The sequence below is a fragment of the Bos grunniens genome, chromosome 13 (assembly GCF_055505025.1).
Source record: "Bos grunniens cultivar Pamir isolate PY7600 chromosome 13, Bosgru_T2T1.0, whole genome shotgun sequence".
Lineage (NCBI taxonomy): Eukaryota > Metazoa > Chordata > Mammalia > Artiodactyla > Bovidae > Bos > Bos grunniens.
Window position 1 is genome coordinate 26,091,830 of NC_141177.1, and position 10,775 is coordinate 26,102,604.

The 10,775-nt window shown below is 39.7% G+C and overlaps 1 long non-coding RNA gene across 1 annotated transcript; it reads right to left on the reverse strand.

The window, feature by feature from the left end:
- Positions 1-351: 351 nt before the first annotated feature.
- LOC147360539 (uncharacterized) lies at positions 352-7,909 on the reverse strand. Its single transcript, XR_015139254.1, has 3 exons — positions 7,762-7,909; positions 7,224-7,305; positions 352-487 (listed from the first exon to the last, which is right to left on the reverse strand). It is a non-coding gene; the product is annotated as an uncharacterized LOC147360539 (long non-coding RNA).
- Between the last annotated feature and the right edge of the window lie 2,866 nt (positions 7,910-10,775).

Here is a 10,775-nt window from a genome sequence, read left to right on the forward strand (position 1 = left end):
ATGGAGCAAGCATCAGAACTAAACATGGCAGAGATGTTGGAATTATCAGACCAGGAATGTAAAGCAATTAATATACTAAGAGCTCTAATGGATAACGTAGACAGTAGGGAAGAACAGATGGATGTCAGCAGAGAGATGCAAATCTTAAGAAAGAACTAAAAAGAAATGCTAGAGTTTAAAAAAAAAAAAAAACTGTAACAGAAATGAAGAATACCTTTGATGATGGGCTCACTGGAAGACAACATGATTCCAGGAAGAGTCTCTGAGCTGTAGGATGTACCAATTTGTTGTATTAAGTGGCTAAGTTACGTCCAACTCTTCACAACCCCCTGGACTGTAGCCCACGAGTCTCCTCTGTCCATGGGTTTTTTTTCCAGGTGACAATACTGGAGTGGGTTGCCCTTTCCTTCTCCATAGGATCTTCCCAACTCAAGGATCAAACCTGTGTCTCCTGCATTGGCTGGTGGATTCTTTTACAGGCAGAATCCTGAAAACCCGAAAAGCAAAGAGAACAAAGACTGTAGTTGTGTAATGTGCATGGAATACCAGGAGAAGGAAAAAAAAGAGCAGAGAGATATTTGAAATGATACTTTCAAGAATTTCCCCAAATTAATGTCAGCAGGCCACCCATCCAGGAAGCTCAGAACACCAATTAGGATAAATGCCAACCCTCCTCCCCACCCCAACTCCGGATAACCCCTATACCAACATAGATCATTTTCAAACTACAGAAAATCAAAGATGCATAGAAAATCCTGAAAAAGCCAGAGGTGGGTAAGGGGTTGGGCGGTGGCGGGGAAGCCCATCTTAACTAAAGAGGGAAAAAAAGGTAAGAATTATATTTCACTTCTCATGCAAGCAAGAAGAGAGTGAAATGAATTATTTAAAGGGTTAAGAGAAAACCCCACTAACCTATAATTCTTTATTCTGGGATGTCATCCTTAAAAAATTAAGGAGAAATAAAAGATTTTCTCAGAGAAACAAGCAAACAAAAAAAGTAAGGAACTCTGTTGCCAGTAGACCTGTCTTGCAAGAATTATTAAAAGTTCTTTGAAAAGAAGGAAAATAAAGTAGTCTACATAAAGTAAGGAAGGGCACTGAAGTAGAAATAGTGAAAATAAATACTTTCTATTTTTTTTAACTTGGCTGGGCCTCGAGACATGTGGGATCTTAGTTCCCTAACCAGGAATTGAACTCTAACTCCTGCATTGGAAGAATGGGGTCTTAACTACTGGACTGCCATGGAAGTTACAAAACTTCTATTTTTGATGTTCTTAGTATAGCTAACAGATAATACTTTGTTCAAAATAATAATAGCAACAATATATTTGATTATATCTGTTAATGTGCATATATGCTTATATGTGATCAGGTATAAGCAAAATGAATGATAGCAGTAATACAGGGTTAGGAGGAAGAAATCATGAATAGTTTCTTATTATAAGGCATTCGTACTACCTGTGAAGTGGTATGATGTTATTTGAAAAATAATTTGGATTGGTTGTAACTGTAGCCTGCCAGGCCCCTCTGTCCACAGGAATTTCCAGGCAAGAATACTGGAGTGGGTTGCCGTTTCCTACTCCAGGGTATATTTCTGACCCAGGGATCAAACCTGCATATGTTGCAAACTCTATTACCACTACAGAAAACAGTTGGGGAAAAAAGTACAATTGATAAGCTAAGAAAATAGAGAAAATGGAATTAAATACTCAATTGAATTGACAAAAGACACACAAAAATAGGAACAAAAACAAAAGCAACAAATAGAAGACATTAAGGAATATAGTAAATATTAATCCAATTATATCAGTAATCACTTTGAACATTAGTGGTCTAACTGTACCAATAAAAAACAGATTGTCAGAGTGGGTAAAAGCAAACAAACAGATCAAAGTATATGTTGCTTACAGGAGATCCTCTTTAAACATAGAGACACAGATTTAAAGTACAGTTGACCCTTGAACAACATGGGCTTGAACTTCATGGGTCCACTACATGCAGATTTCTTTCACAAAGTATATACTACAGTACTACATGATCCAGGGCTGTTCGAATTCATTGATATGGTGAGTCAATTGGAAAGTTGTACCTGGATTTTTGACTGCACAGAAGGTCAGCTCCCCTATACCCAAGTTGTTCAAGGGTCAACTGTAAATGGATGAAGGAAAATATACTGTGCTAACACTAAACATTGGCACCCACTCCAGTACTCTTGCCTGGAAAATCCCATGGACGGAGGAGCCTGGTAGGCTGCAGTCCATGGGGTCGCAAAGAGTTGGAAACGACTGAGTGACTTCACTTTCACTTTTCACTTTCATGCATTGGAGAAGGAAATGGCAACCCACTCCAGTGTTCTTGCCTGGAAAATCCCAGGGATGGGGGCGCCCCGTGGGCTGCCGTCTATGGGGTAGCACATTGTCGGACACGACTGAAGCGACTTAGCAGCAACACCAAACAAAAGAAAGCAGGAATAGCTATATTTGTTTTAGACAGAGCTGACTTTAAAGAAAGCTTTATGGTAGAAAGTGAAGAGGAACTAAAAAGCCTCTTGATGAAAGTGAAAGAGGAGAGTGAAAAAGTTGGCCTAAAGCTCAACATTCAGAAAACTAAGATCATGGCATCTGGTCCCATCACTTCATGGCAAATAGATGGGGAAACAGTGGAAACAGTGTCAGACTTTTTTTGGGCTCCAAAATCACTGCAGATGGTTATTGCAGCCATGAAATTAAAAGACACTTACTCCTTGGAAGGAAGGTTATGACCAACCTAGACAGCATATTGAAAAGCAGAGACATTACTTTGCCAACAAAGGTCCATCTAGTCAAGGCTATGGTTTTTCCAATGGTCATGTATGGATGTGAGAGTTGGACAATGAAGAAAGCTGAGCGCCGAAGAATTGATGCTTTTGAAGTGTGGTATTGGAGAAGACTCTTGAGAGTCCGTTGGACTGCAAGGAGATCCAACCAGTCCATCCTAAAGGAGATCAGTCCTGAGTGCATTGGAAGGACTGATGCTAAAGCTGAAACTCCAATACTTTGGCCACCTCATGCGAAGAGTTGACTCATTGGAAAAGACCCTGATGCTGGGAGGGATTGGGGGCAGGAGGAGAAGGGGACGACAGAGAATGAGATGGCTGCATGGCATCACTGACTTGATGGACATGAGTTTGAGTGAACTCCAGGAGTGGGTGATGGACAGGGAGGCCTGGCGTACTGCAATTCATGGGGTCGCAAAGAGTCGGATACGACTGAGTGACTGAACTGAACTGAACTAAACCAGGGATAAAGAAGGGTATTACATAATGATATACAATTCTCCAAGAAGATGTAACAGTCCTCAATGTACATGTGTATCAAACAACAGAGCATCAAACAATGTGAGGAAAAAACTAATAGAACTACAAAGAGAAACAGATAAATCCACTATCATAGTTGGAGACTTAACACCCCTGTATGAGAAATAGATTCAGCCAACAGAAAATCAGAAAAGACACAGCTGAACTTAACACTAGCCATCAACTGGATATAACTGACATCCTCAGACTACATACATCATCCAAAAACAGTAGTTCCTTCTCAATTTCTCACGGAACATTCATTAAGAGAGACCCCATTGTGGGACATAAAACACATCTTCCCAAATTGAAGAGAAATCATACAGTAAGACATTCAGAACCCAATGGAATTAAACTGGACATCAAGAACAGAAAGATGACTGGAAAATCCCTGTGACTGAACAAAACACTTCTAAATAACACACGGGACTAAGAACAAATCTCAACAGATAATTTGAAATATGTGAACATGAAAACACAGCTTACCGAAATTTGTGGGATGCAGCAAAAGCAGAGCTCGGGGGAAATTTAAAATATTGAATACATACATTAGCAAATACAGAAGATCTAAAATCAATCATCTTAGCTTCCAAATTAGGAAAATAGAGAAAAAAAGAAAGAAATGACACTGAGCAGAAGAAAATGAAGAATTTGAGCAGAAATAAATGAAGTTGAAAACAGGAAATCTATAGGGAAAATCATGAACCCAATGCTGGTTCTTTGAAAAGATCCATTATGGCAATAAGGACTTCACTATAGATTCTATAGACATCAAAATGATAAAAAAGGAATAGTATTATTTGATAATGATGAAATGGGCCAATTCTTTATAAGATAAAATCTACTAAAATACATGCAAGAGTAGACAACCTGAAAAAAATAGGCAATCTACACGAACCTATCTATATTAAAGAAATTGAATTAATAATCTTCCAAAACAGAAAACAAGAGCCTGAGAGGGGCTCACTGGTAAATTCTGCTGTTGCTGCTGCTAAGTCACTTCAGTCATGTCCGACTCTGTGCGACCCCATAGACGGCAGCCCACCAGGCTCCCCCGTCCCTGGGATTCTCCAGGCAAGAACACTGGAGTGGGTTGCCATTTCCTTCTCCAATTCATGAAAGTGAAAAGTCAAAGTGAAGTCGCTCAGTCATGTCCGACTCTTAGCGACCCCATGGACTGCAGCCTACCAGGCTCCTCCGTCCATGGAATTTTCCAGGCAAGAGTACTGGAGTGGGGTGCCATTACCTTCTCCAACTGGTAAATTCTACTAAAACTTTAAGGAAGAAATTATACTCATTCCCTACAACCTATAGTAGATTATATATTTTAGAAAAATAAATATTTTAGAACTTTGTCTTCTGATGCACAAAATTTTAAAAGATTTTTAGGAAGTCCAATTTTTCTATTTTCTTTCTTTGCTGTGTCTTTGGTTCATGTCCAAGAAATCATTGCTGAATCTAGCATTGTGAAATTTTGCCCTATGTTTTTCGAGACTTTTACAGTTTTGGGTCTTCTTATATCTTACATACATTAGATCTTTGATCCATTCTGAGTTAATTTTTTGTATGATGTTAGGTAAGGGTCCAGTGCCATTTGTTAAAAACTATCCTTTTCCTCACTGAATGATCTTGATAGTCTTGTCAAAAATCATTTAATGATACACGTGTGGGTTATTTCAGGTCTTTTTAGTCTATTTCATTGGTCTATAGGTCTCTCTCCATGCTAGTACAATGTTAGCAAACACTGTTTTGATTTACTGTAGCTCTGTAGTAAGTTGAGTTTCAGTGCTCTAATATGTAAACTTTTAAGAAAGCATCTGATAGTAAATATTTTAGGTTCTGTGGAGGAAGACCAAACTCAATGATGTACATACTTACATAACAAGAGAAGAAACAAACAAGTTTTTAATTGATGAAATTAAAAATATAATAACTAATTTTTGTTATATAGGTCTGCTAATGAGAAGAATGGGGTACTTTCAGAGGGGATAATGGTTGCTTAGTTGGTGATCAAAGTTAGTGTCCCCTATAATCCAATGCAAATATTCATCTGTGAACGCTGATCTGTGATGTGGTTTTGTTTTCCATCTTTGAAAATGCCCTTTCACACAGACAGGCACTTCCCAAACTGGCATCAGTGCACAAGCATGTGATTTTAATCGAGCATCTTCATCACATACAAGGCAATCGAAGAATTCTAGTAGGTTCTTCTCCTGACATTTCCCTTTAGCATGTCATTGCATTACAGGTTAATCACTTCCCATTGAACGTTGGGCAGAAGCTGCTCAGTTACAGAGTTAAATCGATTTTTGAATATGTAGATTTCCTTTGAGTTTGCATCAAAGTCTAAAAGACACTACTTGAACTGCAGTTTGAACTCAGAAACTAAATACACTGTGAGTTCATTTGAGATTTGAGAGCTTCACTCTTGTTTCAAATTTGGAGCATGAGAGGTAAAACAACTTGACATTGCATGTGATTCAAACACTTTTAGTTAGTAAAGCTGAAATGACTAAACCACAGTATATTTTACATATAAACTCTGTATAGCCTTTTAAATATTAGTTTGAATTCATTAATAAAATTTTTTTTCAAGTCCACAGCAAAATTCAGTTTCCAAAGCCATTCAATATTTGTAATAGTGGTTGACGGAAAGAGGTTCTTCTTATTCGGAAAAATTTTAGTCTTGACTCAGAGCTCAAAATATCTTGATAAAGCTTGGCTAATGATAAGCCTTCAAATTTTTGAGTTACAACAAAGTTACAATATTCTGAGTTCAGCATATCCCTCTTACAGTTCCGACAAAAATGTCACAGAACTGATGTTCATGTCCACAAGAAGAAATGTAGTTCACTATTGATACTGATTCAGTAATACATGATAGATTCAGATATTTCCCTTGAAGTACAGTGAGTTACCATAAACACCTTACATTTTCACAAGCTTTGCATGTTTTCCAGCCAAGTCAATTGCTGTCTCACCCATATTTTTTTCCCGTTTTATTGAGAAATAATTGGTACACAATCTGTACAAATTTAAGGCATACACAGTATGATGATTTGATTTACAGATATTGTGAAATGATGACCACTGTAACTCAGTTAACAGAATATATTTTCATACAGATACAATAAAAAGGGAGAAAAAAAGGAAAGAAGTGGGGAACTCTCCTTGTAATGAGAACCCTTAGGATTTGCTCTCTCACCTCCCCTGCATGTCATGCATTACTGTTAGCTCTAGTCCTCTTTGCCTCACACCTTCAGCACTCCGCATCTTATAAATAACTGGAAGTCTATACAGTGTGATGCACATATATTTTAACACCTCTGGTTGTAACACACCTTAGTTGATTCTACTTCAGGCTGTGCTGAATTTGTGTTTTATTAATGTCTTTGAGAGCTTCCAGGTGGCCCCAGTAGTAAAGAACCCGCCGATCAATGCAGGAGACATAAGAGACGCAGGTTATTCGAACCCTGGGCGGGGAATATCCCCTGGAGGAGGGCATCGCAACCCATTCCAGTACTCTTGCCTGGAGAATCCCATGGACGGAGGAGCCTGGTGGGCTACAGAACATGGGGTCACAAAAGAGTCAGCCACGACTGAGTGATTTAGCCCTCACCATGTCTTTCAGTAACTACAGGTGAGACTATTTTCAATCTGACTATTTAAAGAAGCTAATTCTGTCGTCACTTCTATCTAAGCACTGACTCCTTAAATAAACACCAACTGAGTAGTAACATCTGCCCTGTTTTTAAGTTGTTCTTGTTCCCAATGTCCTAAATTCCTCAAGCTTCTATTCTCAGTATGAGGCTAATATTCTTTAAAAACATTTTGTTTCCTGGACCCATTTATTCAGCTGTTGCAATCAAACACCATTTAATTAACTTACCACTTATAAATGGCTTCTTTCTTGGCTAAGAAATGAGCCCCTTGACAACCAATTTTGGTATCGGATTCTTTTTCATTTTTTCCTGTGTGTTGAAGAGAAATTCTGTCACAAGATAGAATTTTCTCTCACAAGAGAATTTAAGACAATCTTAAATTTTCCAATCTTTCTAATCTCCCCTTTGATTTGGGAATATTTGGATGAATGCTTAGTGTGGTTGTGGTCCCACTAATGTATGCTGTAGTTTTTAAACACAGCTCTAGTGTCATCACACAACACAACATCTTGCCGTGTAATGTAATAACAACAGAACCCACACTCCATTATGCTGTACAAGCATGATGGTCAGTCCACTTTGGTCTTCTTTTCTTGTTCTGACATAAAGATGAGCACTGGAAACTTCTTGTTTAATCACAGTATGGCAATATGTGTGGTACTCCAAGTGCCGCCGAGTTCTAACTGTGTGACTGCAATTTGCATTGTTCCAACCACTGGCATAAAACCGCAAGCGCACCACACGGTCTCTGCTACAATTACTCACCTTTGCTTCAGTAGCAGGAAAACACCCACAGAAAGTATGTAAACAAATGAGCACGGCTGTGTATCCTTAACAGTCTATGGACATTGAAACCTGAGTTTCAAATACTTTTCATGTGCTGCCAAAGAGTCTTCTTTTATTGTTTTCAACCATTTAAACCTGTTCAGAATGAAACAATGCCATTTGCAGCAACACCGACGGACCTAGGATTATCATACTGAGTGAAGTCAGTCAGAGGAAAACAACATACGATCACATATCACATCTACGTGGACTCTAAAATACAACACAAATGCACCTACTTATGAAAAGAAACAGATTCAGACTCAGAGAACAAAGTGGTGGCCATGGGGGAGGGGCTGGGGGAAGGATGGATGGGATTAACGGATGCAAACTTGTATATATAGGACGCATAAACAACTCAGATCCTACTGTATAGCACAGGGAACTATATTCATTATCCTGTGATAAACCATAATGGAAAAGAATATGAAAAAGAATGTGTACATATAGAGACACACACACATAACTGAATCACTTTGCTGTACAGTAGAAATTAACACAACATTGTAAACCGACTATACTTCCATTTTTTTTTTTTTTAATGTAAGAACTGTTCAGCTGATGTCACACAAAAATAGGCAGGTCAGATTTGGTTCACAAGCCATAGTTGCCAACCCTTGCTTGTGCTCAGTCATTCAGTTGTGTCTGACTCTTTGCAACCCTATGGACTATAGCCTGCCAGGCTCCTCTGTCCATGGGATTCTCCAGGCAAGCCAACCCCTGCTATATGTCAATAAATGTAATTTTTATTTTTTAAAATTCATTTCATTTTTTTTTCATTATTTGTATAGGTAATTATTTTCACATGACCTAAAATGGAATAAGTTCATGAAAGGCAGAGGGTATAACATCTCCCTTCCACCTTGGCCACCAGCTCCTGATCTCCCTGGAAGAAAATCAAGGTTGCTAGTTTCTCATGTAATGTCCCAGAGCTATTCTGTAAAATAATAAGTAATTACACACGTTTATACTCTTCTTTCCTCTTCATCTTTACATAAAAGGCAACATACTCCACACCCACTGCCATGGCAACAGTCAAAGGTGGACAGTAACAAGTGCTGACAAGGATGCAGAGAAATTGAAACCTTCACACATTTTTCGTGGGAATGGCAAATGCTGCAGTTGCTTTGGAAAACAAATCGGCAATTCCTCAAAAAAGTTAAACAAAGAGTTTATAGACAACCCAGAAATTTTGCCCCTGGACGTAGACCCAAGAGAAATAAAAATATGTTAACACAAACATTTATACACGCATGTTCTTACCAGCATTACTCATAATAGCCCCGAAGTGGAAACAAATAACCATCACCTAGTGAATAAACAAAATGTGGTCTATTCATATGATGAAATATCTTTTAATCATGAAAAGGAAATGAAGTACTGATATACAACATGGCTGAACCTTGAAAATATCACAGTAACTGAAAGAAGCCACATACTATATGATTCCATCTACAGGAAAAGTTCATAAAAGGACAATCCAGAGAGAAAGTAAGTTAGTGGTTGTTGGGGGCTGGGAGGCGGGAGGACTAGGAAGTGGCTGCTAATGGTCACAGGGTTTCTTCTTGGGGGGCTGAGAACATTCTGGAACTAAACAGTGGTGATGGTGGTACAACATTGTGAATATACTAAAAACCACTGAATCGTACACTTTGAAAAGGTGAATTATATGGCGTGAGCATTATTTCTCCATAAAATAAGGTAGCATCCTATACACACACCCTTTTCCCTTAACAGTATTCAGTGCGACCCCATGGACTACACAGTCCATGGGACTCTCCAGGCCAGAATACTGGAGTGGGAAGCCGTTCCCTTCTCCAGGGGATCTTCCTAACCCAGGGATCAAACCCTGGTCTCCCTCATTGCAGGCAGATTCTTTACTAGTTGAGCCATGAGGGAAGCCCAACAGTATCCAGAGGCCATTTAAATGGGGTGAGAAATGCAGAAGCTGGGAAATAGAGTGGCTGCCTCTCTCGGCATCAGCAAATTTTAAATTACCAGTAGCCCAAATCTCGAGGAAGGGAATAGAATCCCAGAGCCTTTCTACTATGTTCAAAGACCTTTGAACTGACTATAAGAAGGCCCAACACCACTGAAAACCAAACCATCACAGATGGATCCTGTGGCTTGTCGAGTTCACTGTCTACAGTACATTTAACTGAAAGTTACAGCAGTAGTTGAGAAAGGCCAACAAACTGAAAATGAAATTAAAACATGCAGGAATAGTCTGTGATTCCCTGAGACCCCATCACCCTGAAACACCCCTCACTATTTAGGGTCTTCTCCCTAAGACCCTCCCCTTGCCAGGAAAGACACCATCCCCCATCCTCCTCTCTCCAAGGTTTGCTTGGCTGGGAAATAGCATCCAAATCCAGGGTGGTATGGGAGCGAAATGCAGAACAAGAAAAATGCATTCCACTGTGGAAGAGGGGCAGGAACTGGCTAGCACAGAGAGGTACACACCTTGGAGGCACCGGTGAGAATGGACTTGGGGTGCATGGAGAGGGAAGGTGGGGTTCTCTTTTCCATTGGAATGAGGTTAGGGGTTTGAGTGCATTCTTTAGGAAGGCATGACAGCTGCTTCTGCAGCTTGCTGTTTTAACTAATGTTCTGGACACTCCTCTGTGCAAAGTGACACTGGGAGGCCAGTAACACTTCGGCATCAGATAGAGAAAAGGATTCAAAGACTTCAGGAGAGAGGAACGATGAGACTTGAATGAACTCCCCCAGTGCCCCCATCTCCCACCCCCGCTCCGTCTCCCATTAGACCTGGAAAGACCACGTGTTCCATCACCTTGAGGAATGGTCTGGGGAGAAAGATGTTAGTCTTTTAAAATGGGCTTTAATTGACTGTTTTCCTAACTAGGGAAGGCTGGTGGTGGGGGGGGGGGTGCTGCAATGGGCCTTCCTGATCAATTGCAGCAGGGATGGGTGGAACCAAGGGTGGCTGATCC